Raw genomic sequence first — 18,984 nt, 5'->3', positions numbered from 1 at the left:
CATACCAGGGCCCGGCGTATACAGGTATGCGCCGCGGGTGAAGTAACTACGTTCAACTTTACAGTCTGTATCAACCACTTCAGTAGGACAGACTGCTGGGCTAGTTGGTCCTGCATTTAAAAAAAAAAGTTAAATTAGCGCTATTAAAGACGCGCGCAGAGACGAGGCAGACAAGGACAGGCGCCACTGAAAATTGTTTGTTGTGAAAAACGCCCACCGAATTATATACCCTCTGTCGCGCATGCGCCGTCACACATCACGAGGGCGCCTGGAAAATAACATGATGATGATGCGTAAAATCGTATTCCGAAGAATGCAGTCCTATGAAATCCACGCTTACGCAGATAGGGGTATTATGTTTTATGAAGAAGGCTTTCAAAGTTAACCGAGCAGTACAGCTCTTGCTACTTCCTAAAATCTTGGTGTCCCGGAAACGTGGCTCGCAACCGCATCTTCTCTCTTCTTTATTTTTTGAGCATGCTCCTTAAGATGTCATTAAAGGGACCCTGCAACAATTTTTCAGCGTGGTCGGAAAACGCTGCCGGTGGGTATTCGAGGCTCCTCAGAACACGCGTGCCAAACATTACAGCGCAGCACGCGGCCTGGAATTTAATATTAATTATCAGTCAGCTCGAAATCGTTCCCTCTTCTCTCAGCAAATGATGCTACAAGCCCGAATAACCGCACCATAAACCCAAAGTCCACAGCAATTTTCTGATTTGAGCATTGTGAGCTTCATAGTTACCGTGGCCGCCGCGTGATGCCGCCACGTGCCCGCGTGCGCGCTCACGATCGCACTGAACGTAAGTCGCGCGTTCGAAGACAAAAAAAGAAAAGAAAGAGTTCAAGGTCATGATGGGCGCTGACGAAGGAACGCATCTTCTTGCCCCCTTGTCATCCCTCTCCCTGCGTAGCTTTCAGCGCGCTCGCTGGTACGAAAGGAGAGAGAAAGCGCTTGAAGCGTGCGACGAATCCCTATAACTCAGCTCGTACTTGAAGGATTCTAAAAATTTTTGCGGCAGTCCATTCGTGAGGCAATAAGCTCTTTTAATAAAGCCATTCGACGATTACTTGCAAAAGTGTTCCAGGGCCCCTTTTTAATGCAACATTGCATTAACGATTGTCGCTGAACGTCGAGCGTTGAATGAACGTTGCATTAACGACCGTCTCAGGGAGCGTGCTCAAAAATGCGACGACGTGCTTATGATACGAACGTCGTCGCATTGTGGCGTGCATTTCTCTTCGATGAAAACTTACGTGTACGCTGTAATAACGTGTGTGCCGATGTTACGTTGGACCATAAGCTGCGCCCTTTGAGAGTCAAAGCGATGTCGACGTGACTGGTCAGCCCGCCTAATGCACACAATTAACTGCCGAATTTTCACAAAGGCGACGATCTGCCTCGTAGCGCTTGGTTCAAAGCCGGACAATGCGGTACAGGCAGCTCCTCCCTGACAGCTTCGCGTGACATTAATTTCCCAATGCGTTGGATCTGCCAGTATTTTTATTGCAACAGCAATTATATAGACATTCCAGGCGCACTCCTGCCGTCGCCGTAAGGTACCGTATAACGTCCAAAACGATTACATCGCCTCGCGCGTAGTATTTTCAACGTGCGACTGAAAGCGTGCGAAAGCAGCTGACAATCGCGGCTCGAGCGGAGAGGAAACGCTCAGGCCGTCTTTCGTCAATCGAAAAGTCCAACGGGGGGAGGGGGAAGGGGCGTTCGGCCGGGCGTGGTCGCGCTCGATTCATCTTGACAGGGATCTGCAGATGGCTCTACCGTCAGCGCCTGGTCCTGTCTGTTTCTTTCTGTGTCCTCGTACTTTAAGCGCTGTTTCGAAACCCTGAGGCTCTATACCTTTGTACGTGCGCACCGCTAAGTTTGCGTTGAAGCAATAGACAGCACGAAGCCATAGACAGCAGCGGCCGGGTTTTCTTACGCTAGCGTTTTTGCTCAGTTACACCCGATCGGACGCTACAGGAGTTAGCTAAAGGGGTTATGCCAGGGGCGAAGCGCAGAAACACCCATTTACTTAAATCGAATTAGGTTGGTGTTAGAGAACCCGAGGGTGGCAAAAATGAATCACACGGTGCTTTCAATACACGGCATGTTTCATTGCTGTATCGTGGCTTTTGCAAGGAGAACACCATAATTTTATTTTGATTAATTTAACCACGGGGTACTAAGCTTTAGCGCTATCCCGATGACACGCGTGCAGTCCATAAGCATGCCACGTGGACAAACATATAGGTCAGCGACGACGCGTTTCAACAAAGAATGTCTGTTCGCTTTCGATGGGGAACGAGCAAAGGAATTTGATTTCGCTGCCGGCGGCGCGACTGATGCTGGGAGTGAAGCCATACAAGTTGGGGTCTGTGTTCGGCTATACAACTTGTCAAGGGAGCGGCATTTCCTCCTCAAAGGACCGCGAAACAACCTCTGAAAATATAAAGAGTGAGCGCGTTATTCTCTCCTGGCGTTTCCCGTCTTTACGGCACGATTCCTGACGCCAGCAGACGTCATGAGCAAATACAGCTCTCGATTGGTCCATATACGAAGGATTTCAGTTATGAATCGTCTCCCGTATACCTCGCGCTTTGCTGTGCAGTCGCACGCCCGTTCTTCCTTGTGTCGCATGACCGCCGTGTGCGATCAACTGATTTCTCATCGTTTTGTGTGTTTTCGACTGCGCAAGCGGAGACAACAGCGTGTTGCCGAAAACCGTGAAATACTGACAAGCTCAACGCTTAGGGCTGTCATTGTCCACGTGTTTTATAAAGAAATGAGTGGCGAGGAAGAGACAGCTCCTGTGCCTTGTAGAAAAGGGAGGGAAGGCGAGAAAGAAACCACTCTCTCGTCTTTGAACTCGGAGTCATGGTTTAGGGGCCCTTTAAAAGTGGATGAATATGAGCCTGCGCCAGTGGGCGCGCATTCTTGACTGACGTCACGAGCGGGACTGCCGGTGTCTCCGCCGTGCGGCTCATGTACGGGACTCTTCCTTTCCCTTTAAGTATTGTCCAACCACAGTCGTTTCTCATTCCATCTCGGTGCGGCGCCGTGTGAATCCTACACAAAAGATTCCAATTCACCACAAATTGGAAGGATGAGTGCGGAGGGCGTACGCGTCGCTTCCTTTGTGTTTCGTTGGCGTTGTAAACTTTTCCATTGTGTTCGCTGCAGCATAGCGTCCAGATGAGTGAATACATGGGACTGCAAGGATTAGCAATCAGCTAAGTTATAAACAAATCGCAGGAGCCCTTCCTCTATCGGGAAAACGGAGGCAAGCGAAGCTTGGCGTGCGCGCGCCTGGCTATACTTTTTTCGCTTTCCTTCTATCAGTCTTTATTTCTGTCTTTCTTCTATTATCCCCGGCGGAAGCGAAACGGCTCTGATTGGTTGCGGGCGTGGCGTGAGTGCGCGCCTACGCAGTTGTCACTAGAGTCACTGTATATGCTACCTTTAGGTAGCATATACAGTAACTCTAGTTGGCACCGCGCCTAATGACTCACGTTCCGGCGCCGGAACGTGAGGACACGCATTCTTATCAAGGCAGCAATGGAATGTGGCATCGTGAAAATGTCCAGCGACCTCGATAACAGATTAGATAGCCATATCATAAACGGCTGGTCGCCGGCAAGCCCAAGATTGAGAGAGCAACAATTATCGAAAAACGCCGTATACGAGTACGCAGATGACCAGCGTAGCTAAGAGGGTCGCATTTCTGTACGCTCAAGGCGCCGGGTTTTTCGTGAGCGGTAACGCCGCCACTGAAATCTGTAACTCATAACGAGCTTAGCTTGAAAATGCGCGCGAGAGAGAGAGAGTCGAAATCCTCAATACATCTTCTTGGGCCACTTGGCTCGTTGGGCCAAAGGTAATCACGCAATACAACGCGAAGGAACAAGATTTACAGCAAAGAGCGCCCATTTCTTGTTTTAGTCAGGGCCCACTGTAGAAGAAATGTAGAATAATGAAACATGTTGTTGGGCTAGTTGGTTTATATTGTGCAAAAGGCAAAGAAACGCAAGGCGAAGAAACAAGAGGTATACAGGAAAGAGCGTGTACCTGTACCTCTTGTTTCTTCACGTTGCATTATTACCTTTTACACAGTGTGAGCCAACGAGCCCAACAACGTGTTTTATTGAGTTGGTTCATCTTGGAATAAGGAAGTACCAGCGCAACAGACGCCCACAAGAGAGATGACACGTAAACACGAGCGCTGTGTGTGTGTGGGAGTCGTCTCTCTTGTGGTTGTCCGTCTGCTACTTCCGTAATCCAATGGTTGAAATTGCGGCCTCCTAACACCAATAGTTCAAGACGCAACACGAAGAGCCGTGATGGAAAAAGAACAAGAAATCGTATTGTTGGGGCACCCGGCGCCGCACCGAAAAAGAAAAACATAATAAAGACTAGAAATGAAGGCTCCAGTTTCTTTACACGTCTCCGCAATCTTCGTACTCGGCGATGGGGCCGGTAATGAGATAAAGATTGCGCGAACCGTAGATAGCAGCTTCGCATAAAAAATAGAAGTAAAGAAAAACCACGCGGTAAAGACAGCGGACGTCCATCCCTATGGTTGGACACGGGGCTCCGAGGAAAGATAAGTTGGTCGCAATCTCGTGCCAAGGTCGAAGGCAAACGGGTCGCCCGAGTATTGGTCAATCGATTCGCTCTCCACATCGACCACGAAGCGTCGTCCTTTTATTCGACATCGCAACGTAAGCTGTTTTCTTCCGCGCGGAGGCCTCATATTCCGTGCCGGCATTCCCGCTAGTCGTTAGTATAGGGACGAGCCAGACGAACTGCCGGAAAGAAAGAAGCGTGCAGCTTCCGGAACGATGGATCGAGACGCCGTGCAGTTAACTGCACTCCTAAACAACATCTTAAGATTCAAAGAACGAGCGCGTTAGTATTCTGTCCCATGGCGTTTCCCCTCTTTTCGGCACAATTCGTGACGCCAGTAGGTCTGTTCACGTGACGTCACGAAGAAAATAAGCTCTCCATTGGTCCGAGGGGTATCAGCTGCGAATTGTCTCCTACCCTGTTCTGCCATGCAGTCGCACGCCCGTTCTGACTTGTCTCTGCGCTGGTCCTCATCTTTTCTATGTGTACTCTGTCAAAAATTTTTGCGCTGAGCAGTTTAATAATGGAATACCAACTAGCCCAATCCCACACTTTACTGCCTCGTCTCGCATGGCTATGGCGCGCTATCAACTGATTTCGCTTCGTTTTGCGCGTTTTCGACTGCGCAAGCGGAGAGAGCCGAAAAGCGCGAAATCCCGATAGGCTGAACGCGTTATGTCGACATTGTCCTCGTGTTCTACGAAGAAATAGGGTGGCGAGGGGGAGATAGCGCTTGTAGGAAAGGGTATAGTGAAAGGCGAGAGAGAAACCACTCTCTCGTCTTTGTGCTAGGAGTGGTTTAAGGGCCTTTTAAGTTCGCGAAGTCGCATTTCCGCACCTCGGCTTTCATTTTATCTTGTGCCTATAGCGTCCGTGCTGGAACAGTCGCGCGACGGATTTGCCGCCCGTTTTCAACCGGGGTTTTTTTCGGAAAGAAGCTATGGCGGGGACACGACGGCTGGTTCACTTTTCAACTGCCGCGCCGACCTGCCGGAGGACGTGCTCGTAGGCCTGCGAGGCGCTGCACGCAACTAAGTACTCCTCGACACGCTCTGCACACCGCGATCTGGTAAAGATTCGTTTCCAAGAAGGCGTTAATCTGCTTAGCATAGCATTCGGCTGGCTTGGATGTTCTTCCGGTTCCCTTTCCTTCAGTCGCGTAATCTACCCCTCTCCCTTTGCTCTGTTCTTTATGTTCTTTTTTTTACTCGGATAAACATATCGCGAGCGCTACTGGCCGAGTGGTAATCTTTCCACGTCTTCGCTTATTTCTGTTTCGTGCCTGTTCTTTCCAGATACACGACGGGGTTTGAGCATCGCTCAAGGGACCGTGGGTTTCCTTGGAACGCAACTCCGCGGTCGCTGCAGGGCAGTCGGGAACCACGCCTGTTGCCATGGGTCGGAAACTGCAATTCGTGTGCTGATCCTGCAAGTGGATCGTTAAGACCTCGCCTAAACCTTCAGGTATCGGCACTGTTCTTTATATGGCGCTTGATATTGGACGTTCTCTTAAATTGGTCCGGCAGCACGTGCCCTCTGCTTGTTACGCCAAAATATCGTGTCCCCGAAATGGGAGAATTTTTTAGGCGGTTTCGGGGTGTTCCGAATTGACGGAGAAGTGGCGTGGTCGACGCACGTTTTTGTCAGTTGGTGACACGGTCAGGTAGCACATGGAATGTATACTGCTCTCTATCCGCCGTCGTATGGTGAACGGGTCCGTTTTCGTCTCATCATCAAAGCTACAACGGACCATTTTCGATTGATTTTTGACGATGTCCGCATTTCTGACGATGTCCGCACCAGAGCTGACGTGTGTGTGGCTTCGAAGACAGTGTTTTATTTTTCTTTTACTTTCACCACTGACACACTGGACTGCTTACTCGCATGAATTATCAGCGCAGATACTGTCAGCCCCTGTGTATTCTACGCAATCGTCTTTCTGTTGTGCGATATGGACTAACATGGCAGTGTCAAATATGCTTGCAGACGAGACTTGATAGCAATATTTTCCACTTGGAACATGCTTTCTGCATTCTCGTGCAGAGAATATGCGAAGGTAAAAGCCAGCGAGCTCATACAGGCTTGAGCTTACTTATGGTAAAAAAAAGGGGAAAAAAAGCGTTTCTTCAAGCCCATTAATCAACGCGCTGAGCGGTGACTACGGAAGGATCGATAACTTGAGCACTGCGAGGGTTGGCAGACAGTAGCGCGCACTGAAGCGGTGCGCCCTGCTGTCATTATCGTCAGTGATGAGAAAATCGATAATATCCAGTTTTGTGGAAATAAATGCCAACAACACCCGCTGACGTTGCACTGCATGTGAACTATTCGCCAAGGGCTGACAGTGATTGCATTTTCTAGATAAAAGTGGAAGTAGTATTCCCGTATACTGAGTCTGTCATCTGTCATTCCTTCAACAAGTTCTGAAAGTAGTTTCATCATTGCCTGGATCTCCATCAGGACTGAAAGCTAGCGGCGTATTCAATTTAGTGCTACCTTGATGCAAACTTCATGCTAATATGAGTGTTCGTGTGAGCCTATGTCTAAATTAGAGGTGTGCACGGGCTCCGGGTAGCCCGACCCGGCCCGCGGGCCGGGCTCGGGCGGGCCGACGTATATTCACCTCGGGCCCGGGCCGGGCTCGGGCTACTTGCAGTTTTATCGGGCCGGGCTCGGGCCCGGCGCAAAGCCCGACTCAAGCCCGAAATATAGAGAATGAGCGGGAATTGTTTTCTAGCACGCATACAGCGCCTTTTCCGCGACCGCCCTTTACCGCTTTTCTTTTCCATTCGCTACTTTAAACAAAAGGGGAGCAGGTAAACCACTGCCCCTGTTGCACTCCGACAAACAGAGAAGTAACACCACCTGAGCTAGTGACGGCGCCACGCGACTGTTCGCGTTAGACTTAAGGCCAAATCCCATATGAGTGAAAATGCACGCGACAGCGACGAGCGACCCGACGTTGATCGCCTTCGTGCAAGCTGACGCGCTGACGCTTGCATGGGAATACCCCATACACGTGACGGCTTTGGCGAGCGAACTCCATTGTTGCTGGCATGAGGCCGTCTACTTGTATAGCAAAAGTGCCGCGCTGTCGCAGGTATGCAATGAAAATAAAATATTTGTTGCATGTTGGTACGTAAAACGTTTACCATTGGCTCGCAGTATTTTTTTATATGCACGTGCATAATTATTACGTTATTTGTTGGTGTACAGCTGATGTGCTTAGTACGTCGCTGATGTACATTCGGTTCGGGTGTTTTGTGACTTCTAGGTGATGAGCGACGGTTTCCAAATGTGAAAACCGAGCGATCGCGCGATTTCGAGCACGCGATACATCGCGCGAACGGCCCGCAGCGAACCTTCGAAAAGCAGGGTCGGGCCGGGCCGGGCCCGGGGTGGTGTTTTCGTACGTCGGGCCGGGCCGGGCGGGCTCGCAGCCCTTTGCCGTCGGGCTCGGGCGGGCCTTCGACAATGTCAGCGGGCCCGGGCCGGGCTCGGGCTCGGAAATACGGCCCGTGCACAGCTCTAGTCTAAATCACAATGAAAACCAAGAGACAATGAAGCAAAGAAAAGTATAGGGAAGATATTTGTAGTCATTTAACTGTAGTGAAGTAATTAGGATATAAATGTGAAGAAATCAAAGTGGACGAAAAGACAACTTACCACCGGCAGGGACCGAACCTGCAACCTTCAAATAACGCGTCCGATGCAAGTTGTCTTTCCGCCCCCTTTAACTTCTTAACATTTACATCTTAATTACTGCATTACAGTTAAAAGACTACAAATATTTTCCCTATACTTTTCTTGGCTTCTTTGCCTGTTGGTTTTCGTTAAGCCTATATATATGTCTAACGAAGAAAAAGCAGCCCTTACATTCCCCGTCTTTCGCTTATGTCTAAATCATGGTATAGATGTTGGATCGTCCAGCACTGACGGTATACATTGGAGGGAGACACACACGCATGGAAGCATTATGTCCCGTAAACGTTGCGCACTACAATTTCTAGTACACTGCAAAAACGCGCCCAGCCTTCACCCCTATAGATAAGCATAAATCACTTGTTGACACACCCGGAAGTACAGGAAAAGCGCTGATTGTAGATGAGGCACATCGATGTTTACAAGCGTGCACATAATCTTGACGTAGAAAGTACAGACATGTATTTTGCTGCGATAGATGTCCGTCAAGTTTGGTTACTTTATTAAGTTTTCGAAGCGTTAGCAAGGAAATGTAAGGATGCAGGATGTGTTAACGCGCCTTCGATAATATCTAATTGACAAGGATTGTAACTATATCTGCATATAATCTTTTTTTGACTAAACATGTTTTGTTACTTGACAGATGCGCCGCTAGAAGTGTTGATAGTTTCCTCCCCCCTTGTGTACCCCCTTTCAGGGTATATTAGTGTTTTTTCACAGTTGGCAGTCAGCCCTATACAGGCCCGTAGCTAGGGGGGGGGGGGGGGGCTCGAAATTTGGATGACACATGGTCTTTTATAGAAAATAAATAAGAAACATAGGAGTTTTTCTCAAATAGTCAAGGCTTTCAGCAAGTGGGTCCCCCCCGAAAAAAATTCCTGGCTACGGGCCTGATGGTCCTGTGTCTACTTGTCCGTTTGCGCTGTTTTACCTATGACTACTCCTGTTACCAAGTGATGGGAGCTAAGATACTAAAAATACCGTGCCCCTATAATCTTCCTTTGCTTCACTGTCTGTTGGTTTTATTAGTTTCGTCCAACGAAGAAAAGGAGCCCTTGATCCATTCCCCTTTTCTAAGGGACACTAAATTGAAACAATGAACCAGTTTAGATCGATAAGTTGTACTCTGGGAACTCCAAGGTCGTTAATTTTACCATCATATATTCATAAATAAGCGAGAAAGTGAAGGTCAAAGTTTCAATTTTAAATTTCGCGCCGAAATCTGCGCGCGTGACGTCACGGATTTCAGACGTGTATTTTTCGTATTTTGGCGACATGGGCTCAACGAAATATCCCGAAACTTTGTATGTTAAGTCTATCGGCGCCTCAGAAGACAATTTACTTCATTTTTACCGATTATGATCTACGTAGGCGCTAATAGACGCCGTCAAAATCCATGACGTCATGGCGCTTGGTGCTGGAATTTCAGGGTGGCGTCGCCACCCACATTTCCTTTTCGCGCGTTTTCTCGTTTTCCAAGGGTCTTCTGGCGGTAAGAGTGGTGTTCTCGGTATTGTGAAATTTTAATTTACTAATACACGAAAGATCGTTTTCCTCTTAAGTGTCCCTTTAAAGAGACACTAAGGAAAAAAACGATATTTCTCGCATTTGTAAATTACTCTTTCACGATACCAAAATCACCACGCTTGCCGCCAGGAGACGCTTTGCAAGGGAGAAAACGCGTAAAAACAAAATGCGGGTGGTGACGCCACCTTGAAGTTCCAGCACCAATCGCCATGACGTCATGGATTTTAACGGCGTCTGTTAGGGCCTACGTAATCCCTAGCCAATGAATATGTAGTACATTATCCTCCGCAGCGGCCAGAGATGTAGCGTACCAAGTTTCAGGATAATTTCCTTGAACCAACGTCGCCAAAATACGAAAGAAAGTGGTTTGAAATCCCTGACGTCACGAGCGGAGATTTCGGCGCGGAATTTAAAAATGAATCATCGTTCTTGATTTTCTCTTCTATTAATAAACCTATGGCGGTAAAATGAATAGAGTTTTCAGAGCATAATTTATCAGTCTAAACTGATTCATTATTTCATCCCTAACCTCTTGCCCAGTGCAGGGTAGCAAACCGGATATTTATTTTGCGGTTACCATCCCTGCCTTTCCGCATTACATTTATCTCTCTTTAGTGTCCCTTTAAGTGATGGGAAAGGCTTCGACGGCCTTTGCTAAATGATTCCGCCGAGGAGAATTTTTATACTTAGAGTATTTTAAGTGGCTTTTGTTGCACGACTTTCCAGTTCATACTTCCTGCCTCGTCGACGATGACATGCGCGACGCGTGCATTCCGGGAGTCCCCTCGATCCTTGGCTGCGCAGCGCCGAGTGGAGCGAGCCAGCTTTAGCGGCGGCCAGCCTTCTTCGTCCTGCAACAGGCGCCGTGCATCCGACAGGGCTGCTTCGGCGCAGCAAAGCACGGCGCGACGCTGGGGCCAGCAGGTCGTGCGCCGGCGTGCGCTACTGAACGGAGCGGCGTCCGCAATTGCCAGGATGCTTCAGCACGGTAGTGACCGCATATATCACAATGTCCGTATATGTGGGTGCGAATTCTGTCCGCCACTTCTGCCCAAGAGTGGGGAGAGAAAAGAAAGCAGTTGGTAGAAAACCCGATCTTTGAAGTGAGATTGAATCCAGGAGGTTTAAAATAGAGTATTAGGTACGGCTCCAAGCGTCCCCAAGCTCTTGAGTTCCTTTGTTCTCTCTTTGAGTTCTCTCGTTCACCAGACGGAGTACAAAAAAGGACGCAAGAGCTTGGGACTTGGGGACCACTGTAGTAATACTCTGTAATATTGCTTCTATAATAGTGGATAGAGTTACCATCATTGAACAATAGATATTTACCGTCATTTAGCCGAATCAATCCGTGCTGGAGCGAATACTCGTACGTTGAACTGCTTGCTCCGGCACAGAATTCGTTATGTTTCAAAACATTCAGGTTTGAGCAGAATGCAAAGACCATTGCGAAGTGGGCGAGTATTTTTAACCGCTCCAGAAGATGTATCAGTGTCTTGGGTCCGGCTAAGACACGCCTGGCCGTTCTATGAAGTAAGCGGAGCGCCGTCCCGACACGTATTCTCGGAAGCACCAAAAGCGAACAAGCGCATCTATGTTGCAAACTTTCGCGGTAGGAAAAGCAGTTCCTGTACTTGAGAAGTATTTCACCTACTGCATTATTCGGGAAGAGAGAGAGAGATAAAAGCGAAGGAAAGGCAGGGAGGTTAACCAGGTTGTACCCGGTTTGCTACCCTACACGGGGGGAGGGGGAAGGGGAGAAAATAGAATAGAGAGAGCGAGGAGGAAAGAGGGAACAAGTAATACGCGCACACACATCAGTGTTCACCGCATACACACAGACAGTCGCAACTGAGAAATATTTGACATCGGTTCCTCTGCGAGATGTACCGATCTGGTGGAACGATAGTACGGGAACTAGAGTAGCAATGTCTACTTGAGTGGGAGTAGTCTTCTCAAGCGCGACAGGTGGTCTTGAAGGTGACGGGTATATAATGAGTAGAACGCAAGTTAAAGTGTGATGTAACGCATGACTCGAAGGCTTTTTTGCGTGCAAACTATGTTGGGCACGGATGCACGTGCGTTTACGCTTATATCTACGTAACTTGCTTTCGACTTGTGTGTGTCTTTTTCTTTTTTGTTCCTCCACAGTGACCTATAACCGCATGCCTATCCCACTGTGTCTGCGCATAAGCTTCACAGATTCAACCAGGAGCGTTAATTTGGAAGTCTATGGTTGTATCTGTGTCATCACGTGTTTCCCTCCTGGTTTTACTGCACAAACTTCCATATCTCAGCTTATGGCAAACCATCTTGACCGCTATAATTAGCACGTTTGCATGCAAGAAGGCTCGTCGGGCTGAGCGTGTCCGCAGACTTGCGATGCTAATTCTACCTGTCAATGATTCACACTTGTGGTTGATTCTTCTATATCTTATCTCCTCTCTTCGCAGCGTTCCAGGCTTCAGCGACATGACGACATCTCTTTCCGTAGTTTTAGGCCATTCCTCTATTTCCTCATGCTTCTTAGTCGGCGTAGTTGCTGGGACGTCCAGAAGCACCGTCCTCTACTCCATCATCTGCCACTAAAAGCTCTGCGACCCAAGGTTTGTTGGCTGCATGGTACGTTTATATTTTCGCTTTTGACATCATTTTACTACTATAGCCTTACCTGTTTGTATGCATATAAAGCATGTGGTGACGTGCGACGTTGTTTTTGAAATGACACAGAAGATTCCAGCTGGTTGGTGATGTGCATTCACCTCACAAGAAACCATTGGCATAGCCTGGGTAGGGGAGGAGAGGCGGTTCCAAACCCCCCGAAATTTTTCAATTTCGCATGTGTATATAGGCATGCATACATATAAACACGAACTTTCATAAAAGATGGTTGGATTCCCCCCGCCCCCAACCTTCCCCCCCCCCCCGAAAAAGATTTCTAGCTACGCCCCTGCGCGAAACCACTGTAGTTGAGTTGCGAAACTTAATGTGAGTTAACGAAAAGTGTTAATCGTGTTTCTCTACGGTAATCCTTAATAAGTGTTCTAAAAATTGTATGTTGAGCTCTTCTATAAGCATCTAATGTACAGAGCTACCAAACTGCGAAATTTTCCTCATTCGAAGATGTCAGAACGGTATTATCAGAGTAGGATAGTCTTCAGAGGACGCTGCGATGTCGTCTAACCAATGTATGCAGGCAGTGAGTTTTTTTTTTTTTTTTTGCACGCATTCTTAGTTATTCCGCGAACCCCTGAGCAGAGATGCGTAGCAGCTGTGATAATTTACTCTGAAAGCTTAACAGCAACACAATCAGTAGAACGCGTAGTTTATGGATTATCATGTTGTCTAGTTTTGGATTATGATATGCCAAACCCATGAATGGCAAGCTTAGTCATAGCTTGCCTTTAGAAGAAACATTGGCTTCTTCGGAAGCTTTGAGTGCTTGCAGCTAACACATCCTTGAACATGACGGCCAGATGAAGCTGAACTCAAGGCGCCGCCGAACAATAATAATAAAGCGTGAAATGCTGGACATTTTTTGAAGACTTTCTTGTCTCTTGTGGGACACGGGATAACAGCTCTCAATGCGGGGACAGTCCTGCGATTCGCTGGAAGGGCGGCCACCCTACACAGATCACGTTTCTAGTCAAAACAGCAGCGATCACCAACCTCTTCTTATCCATACCAACCCGCCAGCCACGTTCTGAATTTTATTGTCCCTTTTGCTGGCCTCGCGCGGGGGTCGCACCAAGAAATGATACGACGCACTATACTTCCCCTAAACGATACATTTCTACGCACAAGAACCCGTTATCTTATCGCTCGCTGCCCAAGTGACGTCCATTCGGTAGCGCTTGACTTGTTCATTGACTTGCGACGCACTTCGACTCACGTGCCTAGACCATCAAGCCCTTCCTGTGTCCTTAATAGGTCGGAGAATTTGCTGCTATCTACCCATGCGGCAGAAACTACTCTCCCCTCTTGACGTATATCGTTCTCAGTGTCGCATCTAAACACTTGGAGCCACTGACACTTTTTTCGAGTGGCATTCCCGAAAGCTGCTGCAGTTTCATTTCGAGCGTGGCGGCGCTTATCGTCGCAGTGATAAAGTGGGAGCGCCGCAAGAATGCAGTCTATAGGAGCACCCACATTTGTGCATTTTTTCACACAACGCATCTGCGCATTGGCTCGACGGAGGAACGGAAAGTAATCTTACATTTCTCGACTTCGGTCGTAACTGCCCTCACCGCCGAGTTTGAGACTACGAATTGTTTTTGGACCGCTCGAAATGCTTTTTAGCGCATTTCGACTGACGCTGACTAGGTGTCTGCCTTCGGACTGTCAAGAACAGGCGCATCAGATGTCCCATGCCTCTGAGCGTGGGCCGTCGATTTGATAGTATACATCCATCATGAAGAAAAACTTGGAGGACGCTTGAGCTTCGCCTTCAAGAGTAGGACGCCATAGCTTAATCGAGCCCTGTGCGCATCGCCTTGAGGAAAGGAATGTTTGTGCGCGTAACATTGGCCGTTTCTAACTATCCTAGAATGCACCGAGACGCCGTCTTCAAACGGAACTAATGGAATTAGACCGCACACCGTTCAGTATGAAAAACTTCCGGGCCCGTGGCCAACCAGAGCTTTACAGACGTACGTTTTAAAAGCGTTAAAACGCTTTTTAAAAGACAGCGGAATTGCTGACAATTAAGAAATTTATGTTCATATTACATTAAGTCAATTATTATATATGTGTCCTACTTATATATGTATCATTATATGATACCTACTATACGTGTGTGCTGACGTCTATTATGTGTCGACTGTTATGTTGCCCACATGTGCGGATTCATAACCAAAATGACCATAGACGTGTTGATTGCTATGTTGCCCGAATGTGCCGATTACATTCAATGCTGATCAGTGACATTATCGGATACATTATTAATTGCCTTTCGGCCATTTCCTTTTACGTTAGTTGTTTGACGTGTGTGTGTGTGTGTGTGTGTGTGTGTGTGTGTGTGTGTGTGTGTGTGTGTGTGTGTGTGTGTGTGCGCGTGCGTGCTTATTTTACATGTACTGCTGTTTGTATGCTATTTCTATGCTGTATGCTCGACCTCCACTCAAGGGCTAAGGAGTAGCCGGCGCCTTATTTGTGCGCCAACATCGGCTCTTACATTATGTCAATAAAAAAAAGCCTACTGCAATTTCAGTTGCGAAGTGCCCACTACGCCATAATTCTTCCTTTCGCAAATTGGCGAAGTACCCTGTGCGCTTCCGGTGCCACGCGCACCTGTGCAGCTGCCCATTTTCTAATGGGTGGGCAGATTTAAACTACCCACTCGTTGCGCAATCCACATGTTGTGACGCCTGGTGCAGGCCCGTAGACAAGGGTGGGGAGGAGGCCAAGGGGCCCGGGCCCCCCCCCGTAATTTTTATGATACATGGTATTTTACCGAAAATAAACAATGAAAATAGGCGTTTTTCTCAAATACTCCAGCCTTTCAGCAAGTGCCCCCCCCCCCTCCCCTCCGAAAAAAATTCCTGGCTACGGGACTGGCCAGCTGGTGCGATTGCTTTTGCCACGCAGTATTACATCCGTTAAGACAACTCGCATGACGTTCTTAGCGCGTCCTTTTTTGAAGCTGTTTCAGACGCTGCTGTGGCTCCATAGTAGAACACCTGCTTGCCACGCAGAGGGCCTGGTTTGATTCTCACTAAAGCCGAAGATTCTTATATGCACATATCTCGAATTTTCTCTCGCGGGCAACGCCGATTTTTTGCGTACACATGCCAGGACATTACACAGAAAGAGGTCACCGAGTGTCATACTAACATTGCAGCTGTTATATTCGTGAAGCATAATATTACAAGTACATAAGCAACTTCGGTAACAGTACACAATCTATAAAAATAATGAAAAAGAAAAGGAGCCCTTCGACTCTGTGCAGGTGAATGACCAGCGACGCGGCACAGAGGCGACACAGAATTTCGAACCATAGTCGATCACACACCCTGCAACTAAAATCCCAAGTCTCTGTCCAGAAGGTCCATTCTGAATTTAGCGTGTCCTCCTTTATTGTTTTTCATTTTAGCAGCATGCGCCCTTTTTGCCGCGACATGCGTCGTCTTGGCTAGATTGCCGCATGCGTTTGGCTTTTCGCGCACGACTTTGAGGACCCATTTGACAGCTTGCGAAATAGTTACTGCGCATGCGCTAGCAGGATTGTTTTCCACGTAGATAGCCTCGACCAGTGACTAGCAGACAATGATCCGAATGATCAGGCGGCGTCAATACAGGGCCAAGAAACACCGAGGGTAAGCGAATACAAGTACCTCGGAGTAGGGGTAAATGAGGGTGTTAGGTACATGGAGGTACAGGAAAAAGCCTCGATAGCAAAGGGAAAGAGGAATGCTGCAATAATGAAGTATGGGTCGTTATGGGGATACAATAGGTACGATGTGCTTCGAAGTCTGTGGAAAGGTGTAATGGTTCCGGACCTTACATTTGGGAACTCAGTGGTGTGCATGAGGTCAGAGGTGCAATAAGGAATGGATGTGAACCAAATGACTGTGGGACGCCTCCCGCTGGGCGCTCACGGGAACACAACAAATGAGGCTGTAAAGAGCGATATGGGATGGGCAAGTTTTGAGGTGAGGGGAGCTCAGAGCAAAATGAGGTTCGAAGAGAGGCTGAGCAATATGAAAGAGAGTAGATGGGTACAGAAGGTGTTCAGGTATTTTTGCATAGGAATAGCACTGACACACAGCATGGAGGAAAAAAAAACTGTGAGGCTCACCAGTAAATATACGGCTGGCAGTGTAAGCGATATGACAACAAAAAGCGTTAAGCGAAAAGTCAGAGATGCGGAGAGGATTTACTGGATGACAGCGATCGAGAAAAAAAAAAAAAAAAAAAACACGGGCCTGAGTAACTACCGAAAGGGCAAGAACGAAATGAGGGGGGAGATATTTTATGATAATTCGAGGGGAAGCGCTTTACTGTTTGAAGCGAGGTCGGGCTGCCGTAGAACGCGTAGTTATAAAGCGACATTCCGTAAAGAACAACAACAATGCACATGCTGTGGGGAAAATAAGGAAACGGCGAAGCATGTTCTGATTGAATGTGGAGATATCCACCCAGGTGTACGTTTCGGTACGAGCCTAACACGTAGCCTTGGGTTTCAGGGACAACAATGGAATGGTGAACCCGCCCGCGATAGAAATAAGTAAGAGACGGTTAGAGTACAGGTGGCAGAAAGCTGGAGAGAAACCAGAAATATAAACAGTCAGAAAAATAAGGAGATTCTGCCGTAAAGAGGCAGAGAACTGAGCTGTGAATTTGTTTTTGTTTTGTTTTCTATAGTAAGATCGATTTAATCGAAGTAGACAAGGCTTTAGGCCAACATAAAAAGAAAAGGGATTTTTTTTTGTCGAGCCTGGTGGCACACACGTCACCGCCTCTTTAAAAGGGGACGCTCATAGCATCCATCCATCCAGTGTCTTTGCGCAGCACGCGTCTTTTTGCCACATTATCCGTTCCGTCACGTGTCTTCTCCTGCTTACCGCATGAGCTTGGAGTTTCTTGCGTGAATGATCTTAATTTGTGCTTGCGGCCGTGTGTTCCTGCCTTCATTTTTGTGGACCAGAGGTGAGTATAATGTATAATTGGGCGTGCCTGATTTCAATGGCACACTTCATTTTTAGTGGACCATTGTAGTGGGGTTTGCCCAATTTCTGTGACACATACCTGCGCTACGAGTTCTTGCACACAAAGGGACAAATCCCAGCCATATACATATTCGCTGTAGTAATTAATGTAATTTAAACGGGCATTGAAAGAATAATAATAAATGAGACGAAGTAGGCCAGTACACGCTATTTTCGCACTTTCATTTCTGTCAATAGCGGTCGTTCTGTCCACCTTTGTCTGATTATGCTGTTTTGGGAAGTACCGTATTTACTCGGTTCTAACGCGACCACGACTGTAACGCGAGAGGTGACTTTTCACTGCGTCCAGGAAGAAAAAAAATAGTTATTTCGATATTTGATTGTAAGGCGAGGGTCGACTTTAGGTAGCAAATATGTGGGAAAAAGCACGCGTTACATTCGAGTAAATACGGTATACCTAGGCAGGCGTTGTGTCCCGTTTGTCAGCTTTCAGTCTGGTCCTTCCATTTTATTTCTGTAGTTCGCGCTTTATAAGTTTCGAATCCAAGTGTAAGTGCCCTTAATGATAATGGAGCACATAAAACACAAGCCGTATTCTGTACTGAATTTTCCTGCCAAGGTCCTATTTATGTCCAGCTTAATCTCAGTGTTACATCGTTTCATTTGATTTTCACAAAGACTCGCAAGCCTGTGCACGCCGCCCTGTCAACATCCACAGTAGCGGCATCCACATATGCTATATAATTTTTTTTTGTCAAGTTATCTGGCTTGCTTTCTTTTGCACCAGGATACCGGCACCTGTGGTGAAGCAGCCAAGGAAAGTTCCCGATCCAACTCATCCATCAACGCCTTGACGTCCCTGCCGACGGCTTTCAGCCCACATTTTCTTATGTTTTTAAACTTTTAATAAACTTCATTGTTCATTGTCAGTTGCTTAAAGTTAATCTTCAACCACACTATATATACAGATATCTTAATTTTTTTTCTCTCTCGACGATTTCTACACTTCTATCGCATTTAATTTTTCTCAATCTTGCAAGACAAAGCTCCGCGGAGCCGCCAACTTAGGAAGCTCTCTGTTATTGTTATATCCTTCACTGGCGAAGTCAGCCCTTGTTTTATACTACTTGCAAAATGAGATTGCACATTGATGTATATCATCAGTCATTGTATTACTGTTTTCATGTGCTTACATATGTTCACTTGCTGTTACTGTACTCACCTCTTCCATATGGCCACTGCAAATCGCTTCATAAAATTTACAAGAAAACAGAGGGGAGGTGGGGATTGTTGTCTTGTGATTTACCCTAATGTTACTTGGATTAGTAGACGATATGGCTTGTGCATTGCTCATTGCTTCGACTACCACCAATGGAAAGTTCTCTTTTTGTTACGAGTTAAGATTCAGTTTTTATTAATTTTACATTTTCATTAAAACAGTTTACATTTCCTCCATTTTTACTT

The 18,984-nt window shown here is 47.3% G+C and overlaps 1 long non-coding RNA gene across 1 annotated transcript; it reads left to right on the top strand.

Moving 5' to 3' along the window:
* The first annotated feature begins 5,403 nt into the window (after positions 1 to 5,403).
* Positions 5,404 to 18,482, top strand: LOC119373660 (uncharacterized). Its single transcript, XR_005179933.2, has 5 exons — positions 5,404 to 5,696; positions 5,923 to 6,091; positions 10,583 to 10,844; positions 12,307 to 12,475; positions 18,308 to 18,482. It is a non-coding gene; the product is annotated as an uncharacterized LOC119373660 (long non-coding RNA).
* The last annotated feature ends 502 nt before the right edge of the window (positions 18,483 to 18,984 follow it).

This window comes from Rhipicephalus sanguineus, chromosome 11 (assembly GCF_013339695.2).
Source record: "Rhipicephalus sanguineus isolate Rsan-2018 chromosome 11, BIME_Rsan_1.4, whole genome shotgun sequence".
Taxonomy (NCBI): Eukaryota; Metazoa; Arthropoda; class Arachnida; order Ixodida; family Ixodidae; genus Rhipicephalus; species Rhipicephalus sanguineus.
Note: the sequence above shows the minus strand (reverse complement) of the source record. Positions and strands in the feature narration are given on the sequence as shown.